At 31.2% G+C, this 19,366-nt stretch overlaps 1 protein-coding gene across 6 annotated transcripts in view; it reads right to left on the bottom strand.

The window, feature by feature from the left end:
• Window positions 1-19,366, bottom strand: part of LOC109596609 (syntaxin-binding protein 5) — a 214,868-nt gene that overhangs the window by 147,771 nt on the left and 47,731 nt on the right. The window lies entirely within an intron of this gene.

Here is a 19,366-nt window from a genome sequence, read left to right as displayed (position 1 = left end):
GTGCAACAAAATCACCTTGTCATGTCGCTGCTCGTATTGCGGCCGTTTTTTCTTTAGGGCTCGGCTCAAACGCATCAATTGCAGACGATAGCGATCTCCCGTGACGGTTTCCTTTGGTTTGAGAAGCTCATAATAAACAACGCCCAGCTGATCCCACCAATTGCAAAGGAGAAGCTTCGAACCATGGATATTTGGCTTACCCCACGATCTCTTACGCTTGGGGTTATCATACTGGATCCACTTTTCATCGCCCGTCACGATACGATGAAGAAAACCTTTCCTCTTCTGACGTTCAAGTAGCAGTTCACACGTGAGACACCTCCGTTCGATGTCTCTCGGCTTCAGCTCGTACGGCACCCAATGTCCTTCCTTCTGGATCATTCCTAATGCTTTCAAACGTTTGGAAACTGTTGAGTCATCCACTCCTAATGATTTTCCAAGGCCGGCTAGCGTCTGACACGCGTCTACATCAAGTAATGCCTCCAATTCTTCGTCTTTAAACTTTTTCGGTGCGCCAGAACGTTCTTTATCTTGAAGATCAAAATCGTCATTTTTGAACCGTCGAAACCAGTCTCTGCAAGTCGTTTCCGACAGAGCATGTTCCCCATACGTCTCAACAAGAATTCGGTGTGCTTCAGCTGCTGATTTCTTCTGTATAAAATAATGCAATAGAATTCCCCGCAAATACTCTTTTCGTGGCACAAAACTCGACATCTTTAAGCACTCAGAACAAAATATGGTTGACACTGTGGCAAACAGAAACACAGTGGCGTTCAAGAATACGAACAGTATTTCCTGGAAATGCGTTCGTTTCAGAAATATCATCCACTTATATTACTGGAAACGACAATTACAGAAAACAGCGAGAACTTATTCAAGCACCTTATAGTTTTCTGGTCTTGTATGATTAACATAATGTTATTATATTTTATAATGTGAAAATGCATATTAATTAATTCTTACTGATTATGTCTGTTCGCATTCGATTTTTGTGCAAAAGGAATGGACACGCCTAATATTTTTCTTATTTAAATAATAAGAATCAAACAGTTATTTTGATTTGTATGTCTGATGCATCAGCAATGGCACAAGGACGCTTATCAGTATGTTCCAAGCTCCACTTCTAGTATCAGTACTCCATCTAATGTGACTGCCAATTCTACTCTCGGTATCACTGCCCCTTCTAATGTCAGCACCAGTACTCCTAATATCAGCTCCAGTCCCAGTATCAGTACGACTCTGAGTACTAATGTCACTACCACTGCCAGTGCCAATACTCCTTATGTTGTTGGTTGAAAACGGATTATTTTCTGTTAAATTGAAGCATTCATATACCTTTTTAATTGCAAAGTCTTTACATGTGTATATATGCCATAAAAAAGATTTTTATTTAATTACATACTTTACAATATAAAATTAATTAATAATTATGTATAAAGTATTTGAAAGGTTTTTCGTTGTGTGTTAGAAAAGTGGCCCACAAGGAAAACTAGAAATTCTGTAAATTATTTAAAGTATTTTTTAAAAATGATTTTTAATGTTACGTAACTTTAACAATTATAATTATCTTAGAGTAACAACTCAAGTGACATTAATAAAAGTAAGATCAGATTCAGATACTTTCATAAAAGTTCTATGATTTTATTTTCCATATTTAATCATAAGCAATGTAAACAAATCATAAATGTATTATAATTTTATGTCTGTTCAAACTTGAAAACGTAAACAAAAATATCAATTGTGTTATTGTTTTGTTAAATACTAGGGTAATTTGTAAAATAATAAAAAATACATACGTCAATACATGAAGATGATGCTCAGTAGGTACTACCAATATATATATATATATATATATATATATATATATAAAATATATAAACAAAAATATCCAGTAAATATCCAGTGAATAGTATAAATCATTCAATTATAAATGTAGACTTGAAAAATCTGTATATTATATGAAATAAAAATGAATATTAATTAATTATTAAAAATTTCAATTATTCCTATTTAACTATTATTGGAGAAACAATTATTATGAGTTATATTATTCCTCAAAAAGCTGTTGTGCAACAAGTTATGTAATATCAGTACCCTTGAATGTATTAGTACCAGCACCGATGCATGAACTTAATGTGGAGATGTATTCCGAGATGTTTTTTTAGTTGATTGCTTCGATTATTGGAATGTCTCGATTATATTCAACACTTTTCTCTTGCATTCGAGTCAATTGGCCGAGTCAACAGTCCGACTCGATTATGCTGAACCGAACATTTCGATTATTCAATCAAGTCAATGATTGACTAATAGTCAATGACTATATTGTTAATTTGTATAGATTGTTGTTCATTCGATTGTTTCAACATCTTGGAATCGCCCATCACTATTTCTACTATTCCTAATCCTTAATTTATGATTATTATGTTTATTTGATAACGAGTTATTTACTAATAAATTTTGCAATCGATTTAAATTTAAACAAATCGATCATTTCGAGGATGATTTCCAATTTTAACAAAAGGAATACTCTGGAAGGAGTTCCCAAAACTGGTAGAAAACACAATACTAACACAGCCATGGATGCATAAAACAAGAAATAAACGAAAGCACGTCGGTGAGTACCATGAATCAAAGATTAAAAAGAAACTGGTCTCTTCCATTTCTGCAAAAAAAAGAGCGGCTACACAACTTTTTGCAAGAGAACTTGTGAACTGGACGGACGGGCAGTGGAAAACAATTTTATTTTCCGATGAAAGTCGTTTTCAATTATTCAAATCTGATGGAATTTCATGGATGAGGAAACCAATTAATAAAAGGTATAATACAAAGTGTCTATTTAGTATATATTTTTCTGAGTTTGGCATGCTGGTTAAGATAGGCAGGATAGCGGATCGCGACATTCAGGAGAATTATATGCTTTCATTTGCACAAGATACCATGAGTTTAAGATGAACCTTACAGCATGATAATAATCCGAACACACTTCAATGTAATGTCTTGGCCAACACAAAGGCCGGACCATGCCAAAAGACTGTCAAATTTGTGTGAACCCTACATAGAAGTTTAAAATCAGTGAAAAGAAACATCGAACGAATTAATAAAAGAAGATAGATGTTATTAAAAATCACGCATATGCTTCTGGATACTAAATAAAAGAAGGCTAAATATACGTAACTAAAGTTGTTTTATTTTATAGTTTATTTTAGACCCTTGGATATTTTTCAAATATTAATAAATACCTAATTAAACCCACTAATAATGTACTATCGTGTGCATAAGTGGTTTGCCACTTCATTGACGTCAGACGGTATACGGTCACATTCTGTATTACCGTGCACTGCCTACTCCACACCACATCGTAAGATGAGATTCCCAAATGTGTTGTCGATTCAATGTGAATTGTTATTGCGAATAGAAGTCAACAAATATGAATCTAAACAAAGAAACGCGTATGCGAATAATTTTCCTTAAAGAATAAGGTAAATAGTGATTTTTATATGTAGCGAAGAAGAGAACCTCTACATAATAAAATAAATACAATTTTGTGATTATTAAATGAATTGGAAAACACTATGGTCATTGTGCAAACCGACTTTCTGAGGTCTAAGATGATTTAGATTTAAGAATCGAATTGAAACACGACGTGAATTTTGTAATATATTAATTTTAAATTATGTATCAACTACAATGTTGGAGATTCGCAGTCAGTTTTCTTATATTCAATTTTAATAACAAAAAAGACAAAAAGAAACACTTCGCGGCTAATATAAACAGCAGTAACGTTCCGAATACAAAATACACACATACACAGAAATATTTATAAAATTGATTAGTATAAATAATTTTTAAAAAATCCATTGTTGATAAAAATACGCCAAAATAGTGAAAGTATAAAATAATTTTAAAAATAAGGTAATTCATATAATTTAGTCATTCTATTTATTCATTTATTTTTTCTTAAATTTCTAAATATTTGTATAATATTACGTACAGAATCTCACAAACAATTTAAATAAATAAAAAAGTACAAAATATGTGTAACTGAGAGAATCTGAAAACGATAGAATGGATAAACATTATTATAACTAATATATTATATATGTTTACTCAATAAATATCTTATATTTTAATCTTATAATTTTTTTATTTTCATTTACAATATTGATATATAATTTATTTGTTTAAAATAAATATCAATAATAAAAAAATTAAATAATAGTAATTACAAAATTATATAACATGAAAACTTAATGTATACATTTTACACACAAGGCTATTTAAACTGTATTCAATAACATTTAAAGAATAACATTTATAGAAACAGATTACAAATGATGAATGAGTTATAAGATACAATAACAAATAATATTGAAAGAAACAATAAATGAAAAACAAGAGTGAGGATCTTTTTTGAACAAACAAAAGTGCTATTTTTGAATTCATAGATCCAAATTTTGTTTTCGTGGCTTTTTACCACAAAATGTATGATATATTGTTAATATTTATTGTTAATTTATTGTTTTAATTTTAATCTACTTAAAGAAATTAATAGCAAAATTGTCCATAAAATAAAGTTTTAAAAAAGTAACTTTATTTAACAGCATAAGAGTAAATACAATTAACAATTTGCCATTATTATTAAATAGAATATTACATACTAATAACATTTAAGTAATTATCGTATATCGTGAAATTTCAACTCATAGGCACGAACAATTTCTAATCACACGATCTTTTTTATTATATTTGTTCATAACATTTAAAATGTTTTAATATGCACTATTTTAGGTTTCGTAAATACTTGGTTTTGTTATGAAAATAGTTTATTTTATTTCTTGTATGTAATATTTTAAATATTTTTAAAATATATCACATTAGGTCAAATACTAATTTAAATCATTTTTAAAATAATTCAAAATAATATTAATTAAGATTATTTTAATACTCATTATTAAAATAATCGCTTTAAATATTGAGTTATTATAACAATTTCAACAAAACATAAAAATATTCTCTGAATAATTAAAGCTCACAAAATTAGTTAATAATTTGGTGTGTTTCAATCCTTGCAGTCCTGTTTATAGTATAAAATGTTGTTCTGTAATTTCGATACACTTTAAGCAGTGTCAAAACTTATATAGACTAATTCAGTTTTTGAACCAAAACGATACACGGTAACAGAATGTGACGGTCGAGGCCAAGCGCTTCGGAAAGTGGCAGACCACTTATGCATCCGATAGTACACTCTTATCAAGACAAACGAAAATCTAAAGTTGGTCTATTTATGGGCTCTAATTACCTTAAACAATTTTATTCAGTTTCAATCGAACAGAAATAATGTTGCTTAAAAAAAGTTTTTAATTTCATAAATTGCAATATAAAATTAGTATTTCAATTTGAATAATAAAACATTTTTAATTTGGGAGTGTTAAATAATTCTACCCACTTTGTTCATTTTAAAATTAATTATGTCCCACTAATTGACATTTTAACAGCAACTAATAAAATTCCAATCCAAAATATGCACTCCGCCACCAATAAACTGTCAACTGATTAGCTTATGACCAGCTGCAATCTCGTAAAACTGACGTTACCCAGTTACTGACGGGATAATTACTTTGGAGCAAACCCCAATATTGCATTAAAGTCCTTCATAAACTCGTAAATAGATTGATGAGACAATTGAGTGTTAACAGATGCACAATTTTTAAACATTTTGAAAGGTAGCAGTTCAAGCAGGGAAATCGTTCACAAAAATAAATCGACAGTTGTATTTGTATTCTCAAAGTAAATCAGGGAATTTAATCGATAAGTCAGCAATGAAATCAATCTAACTATCTGAATGTAAACGGACTTCTGAGTCCGAAAGACTGTTTACACATCTAATTGTATTTATACTAGCATAGATTTCAAAAGGCTCAATTAACCTTTAACCTTAAACACGGACGAGCATTTATAAAGATCGAGTCGCCGTCAGGTCGACCCGTTCCGGTTGCATCAGCAGGGGAACCTTTATTGGAAAATTTAAATATAGACCAAGTGCACTTTTACGGCTTGATTGCAGTCGTGTGTCTGCGGGCATGTGTGCGGTCATCTCGCTCCCAAGGTGGGAAAAATCGCAGACCGGTGCGGTTTGCTTTATCGCGAGACATCCGGGACACTTTTGCGGACTTTGATAACGCTCTCGTGTAGCGTCAGCCCGGCTGAGTTCGCAAATTGGAATTGGTTTTATGGCGAATTGTTTGTACAGTCGTTTTAAACTGGTTTACGCATTCACATTCTTGTTTCATATTAAACACGTGCAGGTTAAAAAGATCTTGGGATTTTTGATAAAAGAAGCTTCTCAGAAATTTGTATTTTGATGCAGTTGAACTGTGGTTCACACACATGACTGAGTATAACACACTGAAAGGCTTCATACATTTCCAAACGCCAACTTTCAATATGCAGATATCAGATGTATCGATTTGTGATTAGTTCATAGAAGCACACTTCCATGTGAAGACGTAGTGTTCCCATACACTCCCAAGTAGCACTTTACAAATTGTATTTCAATGCCAGGGTGGTGTAGATGTGAACTTGAGTGTGTAAATAATTTCCAAACTAATACAATTCTATACTTATCTATATAATATATATTCTATTCTATCTATATCTATATTATACTAGTTAGGCTACATAAGTTGGGAGAAGTCTATTAATTAATTTGCTTTAATTATTTTATTTTTTAAGACGATTTACTTTAATTTTCTCAAAAGGGAATGTTTATTAATATATGCTCTATCGCTCATATGTAGAGATATTTTGGAAATTTTTATTCGTATTGATAAAAATGTACGTTTAAATATATATTTCGTCAGTTATGCATATTTGAAAAATATACAAGGGTCAAAAGTAGAGCAACTATAATATAAAACAACTTTACGTAAACTTAGCCTTATTTTATTTAGTACCTCACTCTTCTAAACACCTTTTTTTCATTGATTTCAGTAGATTTTCAATAATATTGATCGATATTTCTTTCCACTGATTTTAAACTTCTTCGTAAAGTTCATAAAAATTTGAGCAACTTTTCGACCAATTTCGTCCCAAAGGTTTTCAATTGGTTTGAGGTCTGGGCTTTGTGCTGGCTAAGACATTACATGTACTCCTTGATATACGAATCATTCTTTAACTACGGGGACGTTATCATTCTAGAGACGATCCATTATCCCTCCTATCTTAAAACCATGAAACCTGATCCACCATGCTTCACAGTAGGTCTAAGACCAATTAATGAAAGGTATAATATCATGTATTATACCTTTCATTAATTGGTCTTCTCACCCATAAAATGCAATCAGACTTGAATAATTATAATAATACTGTGCTGATTTTCTACCATACAGGCCAGATTCTTTTTGTCTTCGTTTTATGATACTCACCGACACACAGACTTGGTTTGGTGATCCAGATTAAATGAAAGAAGTCTTCTATTCAAGTATCAATATTATAAAACATTAAGTCACACTTTTACAAAGAAAAAAGCTATGCTAATTTCTACCAAGTCTCAGCGGACAGGGCTCAATCTCGTATCATTCGCCGTAAAAGAAATCGCCGAGTTAGCAGTCCGTTCAGGCCACACGTTGGTAAAGTGGGGACCACCGTCCGTGGGCTATCGACCAGAGCGTGCATCAAGGGACCAGAAAACGAAAATATACAGTGCTGAAGAGCACTACGTGAGATGCCTGACAAGAGCCCTCCAGGAGATCGTCGCTTCATCTTGGAAAGACCGAATCGATAATTCGATACAAACTTAACATCTCGAGTTTGAAGATACGAAGTTTTCGAAATGGCACCTTAACATTCCCTTGACCTTTGAATGAATGTAATTTACACCACATGGTTCAATTTATATCTCATGTATATGTAAATAATTTAACTTAAATTTGAACAATAGACACTTATTATGAAGATTTGCATATTTGTGAATTGCTTTCTTGTATTTATGTTAGAAGAAAGTTTATATATTGAATTTATAATATATTTTAATAATTGTCTTTTGAATTATACAATTATTTATGCATAATTAATTGTCAAATTTTCATAATTTTTAATTATAAATTGACCAAACTTTATCCCAACATTCTCCACCATATCATCCATTAAATTTTTCAATTTACAGTAAAAATTTACATAAAAAAGTATTACATTAAACGTGTCAATTTTGATGGAAATTTATACAATAATATTTATTTTTCGTAAAATTATATAGTTTTTTAATGAAAATTGGGAAATATTAAATAAATTTAACATATTAATATTCATTAAATCTTAAATCATATAAATAAAATACACCACTGACATGTATATACCAGAAAATGAACAATACTACAGATACACAATATAATAGTGCTTCAAACTATGCCATTAACTAATCTCAATTCAGTTAACAACGAATCCGCACGCTAAAATGCGTATCAGATATAGGGGAAAAACGTGAGATTCCCCAGGGACGGAAGCTCTTAACGTAACGCACTAATAAAGGACAAGTTATGGTCGTTTCCGAGCACATTTCCAGTTAACGGACGCCTCGGGGCGCCGCCTACCCATGTGTATGTGTACGTCGACTTAAAGTGCGGATTTTAGGGCGCCCGTAAAGAGGCTCTATCGTAAATTTGTTGGGGTGTGAGAGCGGTTATTAATTTTAATTTATGTAAAATTTCGAGCCGGTGGCTTTTATATAATACAAAGAATAAATGCTATCCGAAATTATGTTCTGAAATAAATTATTTATAAATTTTCGGGAGGTTGCCTTTATTTTTTGTTGCATGAATTCTTCGAGTGCCATCATGAATTTATGTAAATAGGGGAGTTTGTTAATTTTAATTAATGCGAATTTTTATGAGACGAATATAAAAAGTTTATGTACCATTAACTCGTTTTTAATAGTGGCTTAAAGGGTACTCTAAAATTACGTAAAGTATATTATAAAGTTTAATTAATAAATATTGAAAACATCAAAGCAACGTTTCATTTAATGTTTTGAAATGCTTATAATTAAAATTAAGTACAAAAATATGTAGTGTTTCCCATTTAAGATAAATACACGTATAACTAGTGTTGATAATAATTGAAAAAAAAATAGGAAATAAATTTGATGATTTGATTTGTTTTTATTTTTTATATAATTTTTGTATATTATATTCATATAATGCAAACAGACATAATGCAGTATTCATTTCACTTTTGTTATGTTCAAAAGATTCTTTCATTCATTTCAAAAAACATCACTACCTAGTTTTTAAAATTATAATAATCTCTGAGTTTTCTAAATGGCAAATTATTGGTTAAAAGAGACAGGGCAAAGAACTTTCGTTTGTGGGGATTGCCAATTTGAGTCTGGAATTGTTAGAATAAGTGGTCTAAAGAAGGTCATAAGGGCCGTACGAAAAGTTCAAGAAGATGTCGAACGAAAAACGAAATCAAGACCACTGCCTTAGAACTTGGCTCTTCACCATCGCTTTGTAATTACTCGTACAGAAGAAGGAAGTCTTAATATGCTGTGATCTGGACTGCTTTCTTACAGTCTTAAGTTTATGATTCCTCTCACTCTCTGACATGAAATTTGGTCGTCTTCAGTGATAATAACTGAATTTTGGAGTGTTTCCATTTTTACCACTCTCCATCCAAACCTCAAACCTCCCACCATAAATCAATAAAATCTAACTACTGAATCCATTCAAAAAAAATGTAATTTTTCTACTGATTTGATCGTATAGAATATTTTGAGATTAAAGTTGTATATTTTCGCTCTACTGGAAAAAATATATTTTCTCTGTCTAAACAGTATTGGTTAAACTTTTTAAATTAAGTCATCATTTATAGCTACCCTTAAATAATCCTTGGCCTATAGAAAATTATTTCTTTCTAATCACCATTGGTTAAATTGAGTTATCATTTAAAAATCTTTCCCTAGCCATATCAATGCTTAGAAAACCAATTTACTCAGTATTACGTCCACTGCATTTCACCGATAAATCTCGAAAAATCGCTTAGCAAAAATACCTTCGCAATCAATTGTCGAAAAACTGCAGACGTGTACGAACCCTGGGTCATTTGCCGGATTGATCGATCGCCACACACGCGTAGTTTTCCGCAAAAAATGCCAAATTTTTGCGTGTTTCGTCGATTTTGTTATGTAGGTCAGTACACCGATTTGAACACGCGAAATTATACATCGCAAATTCGCAGAATTATCGACCGATACATATTTTGGTGGAATTTTAATGTAGCTTCGAAGTCACCGGAAAGAATTGTACTGGAGTTGAAATTTGTGAGAAAATTATTGGAATTTGAGCGTTACAGTTGTAATGTGTAACAAAAGTTTCGTTGCCAATATTTGATTGTTATGTGCAACCTTGGTGGCCACACGCAAAAGTAATTTTATGTTTTATAAGAAATTTTATTACGTAATAATGTAGGTAAATTTTTGATTTCAATAGAAGATATTTACAAAAAACGGAATAATACAAAAAACTATGCCTACATCAATTTATGGGAACAAAATTATAATATTATATTATTTTCAGAATGTTGAGGGAAAAAACACATTTTTATATTTAGCTGTAATCAAATTCCGCCTTTGATCCGAATTATCTGGAAGACTTTCTAATTTCGTTAAACGACAGTAGAAGGAAAAGGCGGCCGTAAACTTGAAAATATCTCCTAAGAGTTTCGTTGTCGTGGAAATTGCCGGCCATGAAACAGTAAACAGTTTGTTTTAGCTGATTACCGCCCTTTATTTCCGACCATATTTTCGTAATGGTCCTTTTTTTTCCACGTTTTCTTGGCAGGTAAGCGTCGCAGGAGGGCTCAGCCGGTCGGTGAAATTTTTAGTGAATTGGTACCGATTAACTACAAAACAAATCTGTCATAAACCAGGTGGATTTGTCAAATTTATTTCGGACGTAAAACACGACAATTTAACTCATCAATTATTACAAACAACAAATTTAATACAGCTGTAACATGAAAATGCATTAAAATTTAAGTATTCATTCAATGTATTTATTATTGTTATTGTTTGTTTATCTTTATTTGAAATTCGTTGTTAAATTCACTTTTAATGTGCTATTGGTATTCATAAATTTCATAAATAATTTTACTCAAATAATCTTAAATTAATTTAAACATTTTGTAAATTAATTAATTAATTATTATTAATGGCACTCAACAAATGTAAAATAAATCAATGAAAACTCCAAATTGAATACCATGAATGGCCTGAGGCATTCGATAATGGTGTGACGTGTTACGAAATCATAAATTCAGATGTTGAGTAGTTGGGCGCCAATTTGGAAATTTCTGCAGTGAATGCGATGCCAGTTTGGCTAATTGATTCGCATTTCGACTAATTGTGATTAATATGTAGCACTTTGTAGGCGCATTATGTTTCTAAATGTTGCCTGCGACAATCGCTTACAATTAAATAGGTAAGAGGCCATAAAACACCATCAAATCTTAGAGACGCACTTAAAGACTTGGCAGACATCTCTATTACCTCTTGGACCATTCCTTGTCGTAATCAAAACTTGAGCAATTTATGAGTACTTTCAGCTCAAAATGTTTTCATGGCAAAGTTTTGTTAGAAGAATATCAACCCCAGACTAAACATAAACATAAATATACTGATTTTAATGAAAAATACATAGAATTTGTTGAGCAATTTAATTGAAATTTTCAGGATAAGTACTATAACTTAGTAAGATATGCAAACGATTAAATTGTTAACAAAAAATTACAGCATTTTGTAATACGCCTGGTTTTTTGTATCAATAGCAATGTACACCTGGGCGTTTTTTATCGAATATATAGGATTTCTGTTAGTAATCCCAGAAGCACCAAAGAACGAGAAGAACGACACTTGCGAGTGTTGGCTCTCAGGCACAGGTTATCCACAACACGTTGTGTAAGAAACGCTTGGATGGAAGTCGTAGAATGTCAATAATGATATATTGGTGTATGGGCCGTTTTGGTCTCTGTCCATACTCTATCCTCTTCAGCGAGTTCGCAGGTTGGAATAGTATAATACACGACTTAACTGGATACATGATATGGGGAGTAAATCTCCTCTAGTTTTCCTTACATTAACAATATGCTAGAACCCTTCACTATACGCTTGAATAATTCAATATTCCTACAAGATAACTCCTGCCCCCACATGGTGAGGATCACAAAACAGTTCCTCCAAGAAGCCAGTGGTACTCTGATGACCAGCAAAGTCACCAAAATTAAATACCACTGAATATGTTTCTTGCCCTATCTTCTCTCTGGACAGTTTAGCCGATATTCGGGGTGCTATTCAGCACATTATTAATTAAGTCTTAAGAATAAATTACAATTTTCATTGTAATTTATTCTGAAAATTTCATTAATATTCGACAACAAATTCTAAGTGTTGCATTTTTTATTAAAAACAGTATATTTTGAATATTCATTATTGTCTGTCTCACTACCTTTACAAAAGCAATGTAAACAACATGTCACATTAAAATGCGTAAAGCTAATTTCTAGAACTGATAAAATTTATCATGACTGATACTTTATGTAAGCTGATAAAATATTACAAAGTACCCTAAATTGTGTAAAATTCCCATTTTTATTTGCAAATAAAATCGCATATTTTGCATTTGACAATATTTCATGGCATCTCTCTGATTTTCCAACGTTACGTGACAAATGTGTCGAATATTGTCGATGCAAGAAAATTCAACACTTCAATTGATCCAAATGGTTCAAAATCAGCTCAAATTATCCTTGTACACAGACATATTTTTCATAGTCCGCCTCCTCTCAGATTTCAATCGTCGGATTGATTTCAAACGTTTCCACATCCACGGCGTGGGATGTTCACGAGGGGTGGTATAAATTTCGTTTTGGTTGTGTAATTCGGCTCCCGTTTTAAAAAAATAAAACACATGATTTACAACCTGCGACCCTTCTCATGCGGAGAGTCGAAAAGCGGGAGGAACCGCTCGTTGAGAACAATTTATCACCCTTTTTGATTGGTCAATTGAGATGCGACCGCCGAACGAATGATAAATGAGTTTTTATTACGGAACTGGGTAGTAAATCAATTCAAAGGGATGCTGCTTAAGTTGTGAAATTTTAAAATTGAGCAGACGTTGATAAATAATTCACACGCCTTTTTTCAATTTTTTACAGTTAGCCTGATAAATATGCATGGCATATGGTCTGTAAAAAGGAGCCAAACGTCTAGCATGAATTTGCTGTAGCTTTAAATAATTTCAGGGAAAATAATGGTGTTTTATTATAAAATATTGACCTACTTTAGGATTTCCGTTCCTTTTATTATATTAGTTATAAATGGAGAAATAATATTTTTAAATAATTTGGAATGTATGCCATTAAAAAACTAACTGTGATTTAATTACATAAAATCACGCAGTTATTTGTTTCCAAAAGAGATGGTCAAAATTTTGAAGCCAGCTGAACACATCCAATAATAAATAAAATCTAAATAAAATTTTCCTGTAAAAAATACAGCCCCTCAAATTTAAAATTCAAAAATTGTTTTTTTTTTTCTTATATTTGAGTAACCTTTAGTCTCAAAGTAATAAAGGTAATAATCATTTTTCTAATTTGGATATCAATACTGTGATCTTATTTACTGAATTATTTACTATTTGTCGACTATCAAATGTTTTGTTTAAATATTGGTAAAGTACAACTTTTAAGCCAAGCATGTAATTATATTTACATAATATAGTTTTTAACCTGAATTATATTTCAATTTCCGGATTATAAATTAAGAACAGTGAAACAATAAATAAAGTTAATTAATATACAGTTTGGTGAGAAAAGTGTATATTGTGACTGATACATCACATGAAGATTGTCTGGTTCTATCATTATCAACAGAGGTAAATATTAGTTATATTGAAATTTATATCGAATAGAAATTGAATAATCGTCCATCATTAATATCTTATATAAAACCTTACCTTTCAAAAATACTTTACCCTTTTACCGATTTAACACATTTAAATTTGGTGATTGGACCAACATTTGCAGAAGTATAAGAAAAAACCTTTTGAAATTTAAATATTCTTTTCAGAAGAAACTTTAGATTTACTTAGATTTTTTTCAATATTGCTTTTAAATTTTTGACTATTTTTTAAAGTAATTTTTGCAGTAAATATTGAATAATTAAATTAAAATGTAAAGGTTAAGGCTATAATTATAATTATTACATAATGTAACGTAAGGATCATCACACCGTTCGTCAGCGTCGTTTCTATAACATATTTTTCAAGAAAAAATACTGATTTTTATAATTTTATTTTTATTACAATTAACACAATTATTGCTGAATATTAATGTGTTTTAATTCAAGAATATACCGGGTTTTAACGCATCCATTAGACAAGGCATAACTTCTAGAACACTGGATATATCAAAATGAGACCTGGAATAATTAAAACGTATGGAAACAGAAATATTTTCGAATATTTTATGCTTTTCGGTCACTTCCGGTTTTATCGGAAATGATTCCGTTTTCGAATTACTCTTTCTTGATTTTTTTAGGGCCATTTATTATTCAGTATTTCGCTTAGTAATAATTTAATTTATGAGGTTATTTTTAATCCAATCGCAGATAAATTGGTATTGTTAGATTCACTAAAAATTCTTCTTATCAAAAAATGCCTTTGAAAAAAATAGTTATACTTGAAAATGTGATTTAGACAACTTATCTTATCCCCCATGTGTCAAAATAATGATTGAATCTTTTCGATTTCAATTTTCTGACATCACCATCTAAAAAGTAAGTAGGCGAAATTTTTTTATGTCACAGTTCAAAAATGAATATTTTTAGTAGTTCTTTTGTTTATTGGGACTCTCTCGTATTAAATCCCAAATATAATCTCGTTGCTGCCCTTGGTAACGTTGTTGCATCACATACTCCTTTGAGTAGACACCCACATTGTCCTTTAATTTATCCAGTTGAAAATGTAGCATATGAAGTTCTTGATATTATGCAGGCCATAATTTATCTTGACTCCGGATGTTGAGGCTTCATAAGATTCGTAAAACAAATTTGTTGCTTCTTATTTTAATAAATTCACCACAAATAAAACTGAATGAATGAACATCCTGTCTTGATGTTTTAAGTAATACTCGAAAGCGGTTGTTATAGATGTGATAGACACACAAACACTGTGCCCTGCAAAAATACCATAATATGCAATTTGCTATCGGGTTGGTCACATCTGTTATTCGTAAAATATATTAAAATCTTTAAAACTTATCGACATACTCGTAAATCAGTCAGAAGCAATCTTTAAAAGCTAAAAATGGAAACTCAAGTATTTTATGATGTTATAGTCATAATTCAACAGAGACTTTATTGACTTGTGAAACGATGGTAGAATATATCATTGCAGAATATTATTTTATACCATAAAATAGTAAAATTATTCCAACTGGCTATTCCATATATATTAATATATACATTAATATAAATTTTTAATAGCAAAATCTAACGTTTTTGTAGTTTTAGTCGTACGAAATATTAATCGAACATCCTGTGGCATAATAAAAAATTGAAGCAGTCTTCAAGGCAGCGTTTTAGGACTCTTCACCGAATCGTAATGTAAAAATGTATATTACATGACGCGTAAAAAGTGACATAAAAGTGCGCTAAACTGCGCCGTTAAAGCTACGTGACCCGGTGACGTGCAGTAAGGAAGAGTGTCCCGGACAACAAGCGCATAAAATAAAATCCGTCCACAGCCGTAAAAATTAAAGAGGCCGTCGTCGGGAAGTTCTCCTCGATGGATCGAGCATCGCATTCGGACGGATGGATTTCGTAGAATGACATAATCTCGACTACAACAAAGTATTTATTTGCCGTTACAATATGAATGCGGATCGTCTTTGGAACGATCGTCGTGAAAGATCCGGCTTCTCAGATAATACCTTCAACGTCCTCGATTTTATTTTCTATTAGGGAAGATTGAACGCTGGAAGTTTTCGCGACGTTTAATCGCCGAACATCTATTATACTCCCGACGAAAGTTGTTGCCGTGCGGGAATTTGTATCCGTAAAAAAGTTGCTCCTATTTATTTGACAAATGCAATTTGCACTTCGCCTTTCCCAGTGATTTATCGGGGAAGTTTCGCGCTGTCCGACGGACTATTCTCTGTTGCGCTGGCAAAAAGTTTTTCTATTGTCCGCATTACCGGATTATTTACTTTTACAGCTTTAAGTTTGGGCACAGTAAGTAGCGTCAATTTTACAATGCCTAACTGAAATTGTTAAAATAAATCAAGTCGTAATATAAAAATAGTGGATTATAAATAAAATTCCGGCAGTTTTAACAGAAATATGGGCTCAAATATTTACAGCACTGTATACTTTTCTATTAATAATTCATTCAGAATATTTTACAGGAATGGGTAAAAATATAATTTGTATTTAAAGCAAATCATTACAAACTTCCAAATTAATAATGTTTATAATATAATTATTAAAAATTGGCCATAGTAAGTTTTCAATTATCATTATACAGAGTATCTCAAAATTGCTGGAATACCATATTATAGTAGACAAAATAAGTCGATTGATTCTGTAATACAGTAAGAGTCATTATTACAGCAACATTTTAAAAATTAAATATTTTAGTTACCTCTTTTTTAATATACTATCATAAATTCTCAATTGAGCTGAACCTACATATGGCAACATTAATTTTAAACGGGATTTCTGATGCGTATATCTGTGTTATTTAATTTAACAGTAACATTTTTTATAATATCTTTTTTGTTTTATAATTTTTACCCATCTTATTATAGACTCAACCATTGTTCAAATATACGACGATATATTCTTTCGAGCTTCTTGAATTGCTGTGATGACTTAATTTGCATTTTGGATTATCATATAGGACCCACTTTTCATCTCCCGTGACCAAACAATCAAAAAACGGTTCTGAAAAGTACCGTTGAAGCAATACGTTGTATGTAATGGATCAGTTAGATTTGTTCTCTTCGGACACATTATAGAGGACCCAAACACCTGGTCGACTAAGATTGGTTAAGGGTGTTTGACAGTTCTTCGATTGTTTCCAACATTCAAAAGTAAACGAAATGCAAAAACTATTTTCTGTTTTGTAAATATAGACCTATATTACCTACCCTTTGTAGGAATATGAAATTTTTAGTAATAAACACTGAATAGTCGTTTTTCTCATAACTATATAACTACTCTCACGAATTTAATCAGTAAGATAACATTGAATAGAAAATAAAAATGCATTTCATATGAGATATCGTAAGACCACTCCTTGTATTAAAAAATTTATCAACTTAATCACTATATATGCCATTTTATTTGTAATTGAAAAATACCTTACAGCAACTGTAATAAAACAGATATAAATTTTCTGCAAAATGTGGAAAATAGACCAAAGAAAACTCTTTCATTTGATTAAGTTTAATGACATCTGATCAGCCAAATTGAAGCCATTCATTTTTATCTTTTCCTATATCTAACCCGTTACCACAAATTTATTTTATGGTAAGAAATACAAAAAGAAAGCTAAAAATAAAAAAATAGCAAGATTGCCAATAGAAGTGAAAACTGAAACTTTTAGTATTAAAATTTGAAATTTCATAATGTTTAAATTTAAATTATCAACATCAATTTGGTTTTCGCATCTACTGACATTTCAAGCAACAATTACATGCATGTTTATATAATTCAATTGAAATAACAATTAATATACAATCATATTATTTATGGATAGTATTTGTATTTACTTAAATTTCAATGTACTTGATTTTTAACATTATTTTAATTGTTTGCATCATTGTCATCATTAATTTCAACAATACATAGACTTTTTGTACTTTCAATTATTTCATTCTGTTCTAAAAAAAATACAATAGTCTTATGGTAACTAAAGTAAGAATTGAAAATGTTTGATTCAAATTTATCTAAGTATCGCGTAAAAACGGCATCAATTTTCTATTTTGTAATACTAAATTTTCGATCATTATACGTATTCAAATATTTAAAATTTTCACTAAATCCGTTCAATTTCATTTATAAGATATGCACAGCACTATACATCAGTTGTATAGCAAATATACTGCTATAACCATGTCGGTGACGCCCACAGCACACTGCGCGTGAGCTACTCATGAGTATGTCAGTGACGCGAACTCATAATTTTGTTCTCTATACCTATACAATTAGAAATTTGTGTGACATGGCCAACAATGCCCACCATTTGACCACTATTGTATTTAAAAATTAAATTAAACGTGCCACAATTTTAATTAATACAAACAGACTTTGACGTAATTACTATTGATAACAGCAAACAACCATAATATTGTTTCTACAATGTCCGGATTCATTCACAAAATTAAGTTATGGCGATTTGGTCCGGTGTGCTTTCCAATACAACCGACGTAACGTAATTTCGAGATTTGCTCAGCAAAGTTGACTAATGATATTCGACGGTATTCCGCCAGTAAATCACGAAGATTTTAATTTATGCAATTACGTATGTTTGGTTATGCAGTTTGCGGTCGTTGATTTATTAATGCATGATTTCGTCCGTCCGACGAACCGATTGTTACTTGAATTTACCTGATAAATTGTACGATTGATAATGTAATGGAATCAATACGATGAAAGTTAATTTAAAAAGTATAAATAATTCAATATGATGCCGTGCATTAAACCATTAGAAATGAATAAATCAATACAAAAACATGTAATAAGATATAATTTAAAACTTTGACGAATGCACAATTCGGGTTGAATTACAATAATGGTGGAGGCGCCACGTAGAACTGAACAACAAAAACATTGTATTCAAGTACAAGGGAGGAACATGAACACTGAAACGTTACACCGGAACCAACAAGAGAACCGAACAACCAAACTGTTACTTTCAACGTCAAATCGTATTGTTCAAGCAGACTGCATCACTGAAATTAAACCAGTCGATCGTGCCGACCGTGCATTCACCATTTCTTTGTACTGGTCCGGTAATTAATTAGCGGTCCGATAATTTTATGACATGATGGATTTATTACGGTCCGATTACGTTCGTGTCCCGATCTGAACTGCAAATAACGAGGCCATTGTTCCGTTCCTCGAAATAGAATCATTACGCGGGACTTGATGTTTGAAAGCTTACGTTTTTTATTATGGTTAGGTATCGAAAAAGGTAACCTACTTTTTTTGGCTGAGGATTTATTTGAACAAATTTTTATATCCAAATCTTTGTGTTAATCTGTGTGAAAGCTTTTTTATGTTCTTTCTAACTGCTCTATTTGTTTATTAATT

Source organism: Aethina tumida, chromosome 3 (genome assembly GCF_024364675.1).
Source record: "Aethina tumida isolate Nest 87 chromosome 3, icAetTumi1.1, whole genome shotgun sequence".
NCBI lineage: Eukaryota > Metazoa > Arthropoda > Insecta > Coleoptera > Nitidulidae > Aethina > Aethina tumida.
The sequence above is the reverse complement of the archived record's forward strand: the minus strand, read 5'-3'. Positions and strand labels throughout refer to the sequence as shown.